Source organism: Aquarana catesbeiana, linkage group LG03 (genome assembly GCF_042186555.1).
Source record: "Aquarana catesbeiana isolate 2022-GZ linkage group LG03, ASM4218655v1, whole genome shotgun sequence".
Classification (NCBI taxonomy): Eukaryota; Metazoa; Chordata; class Amphibia; order Anura; family Ranidae; genus Aquarana; species Aquarana catesbeiana.
The window spans coordinates 116,353,376-116,354,915 of record NC_133326.1 but is presented as its reverse complement, the minus strand read 5'-3'; positions in this window follow the sequence as shown (position 1 = coordinate 116,354,915).

Sequence of the window (1,540 nt, the reverse complement as noted above, 5' to 3'; positions counted from 1 at the left end):
GGGAAGGGAAGGAGGGGAAGACAAAGGGAAGTGAAAAGAATAGTATCAGAAAAAGAACAATTAAAGAAAAAGGAAATGAAAAAAAGGGGGGGGGGGGGAATAGGGCCAGGGGAAAGGAGACAAAAATTGAGTGAAGTGAAGGAAGAGAGGCATGGTGAAATAAGGGGCAAAATAATTGTTGGTGTGGTGAACTGGAAAGGTATTTCTATGTGGAAGAGCAGAGTGTGATTAGAAGAGTCAGTCAGAGAACAGCAAGTGAAGATAGGTGCACTTTGAGGTGATTGGAGGAGTCAGTTAGAGAACAACAAGTGGGGATAGGTACGCTTTGAAGTGATTAGAGGAGTCAGTCAGAGAACAGCAAGTGGGGATAGGTACACTTAAAGGTGCAAGTATTTGTATAAGAGTACATAAATAGAGTGCCTACCAGTATAGTGCAGCGTCCTGACTGGGTATTGGAGAGATAGTGGAGGAAAAATTGCCATACTGTCACCCCCCGCCTTATACCCGGACATCGCGCCGTTCTCCGCCCCTAACGTCATGCGTCAGGCGGAGCTAAAGGAGATCGCAACGCACCCGCCGTATAGGGCAGGCACTCGCGATCCACAGCCGCCGCCTGGATGACATATCCCGCCCATCGGAAGGAGGGTACCGCTATATTGCAGGCCTCCCCCGGTGGGCGTGGAAAAGCATGACGCCGATGCCCTGGTGGCCCCGCCCCTCCAGAGAGGCCAGAGAAGCGGGGACAGCTGGGGAAATAAATCCCCATTTGTGCATCGCAGCTCCCAGAGGGTGAACAGACCGCTCAGCCCCAACATGGGCGCAGTGAGAGAGCTAGGTCCTGCAAGTAGAGGGAAATTAAAACATGATCATGTTAGACTATATGTTAGTAACGTCATTAAGGTTCAGTAGTAGCTGAGCCAATATGGCCCCTAGGATCTAGGGTCAGCCTCAGACCAGGGCATAATGGTGTTTTCCACCTGGGTACAAATTTAAATTATAAAGAAAGTCTGAGGACTGACCCCTAACATAAAACACCTCCATCCCTAATATCAGAGAAAAACAAATGAACGTCGCCCACGGGACTTTAAATGAGGTGTAAATGGTGATCAAAGGGTAAACAGGTATAAAAAGTACAAATATTTTATTGAAAATAACAGCATAGTACATAATAGAGCATGAGCATGGATGAACAGGTTCGTAGAACAGCGACATTGCAATGTAATCTTAAACCATAGCCATCTTAATAGTAAAACATATAATACAGGTATGCATAGTACATCTCTAACCCGACGCGTTTCGCGAGCTTTCCTCGCTTCATCAGGGGCTGATGCGCATATACTGCTGTCTGTAAATACAGATAAGGTAATTAGAGTATAGATTATGATAGGGTAAAAGCAAGAAGCCAGACCTGGTCATCCCGTACTTACTTGTAAGACCAAAGCTACAGACACATAACCCAGGCACGGGCAGGCGGAGAGCATCTCCCCCGGGAGCTGAAGGGGCCGAGGACCCAACCAGAGGACCGAGGCCAGGCGTGGGG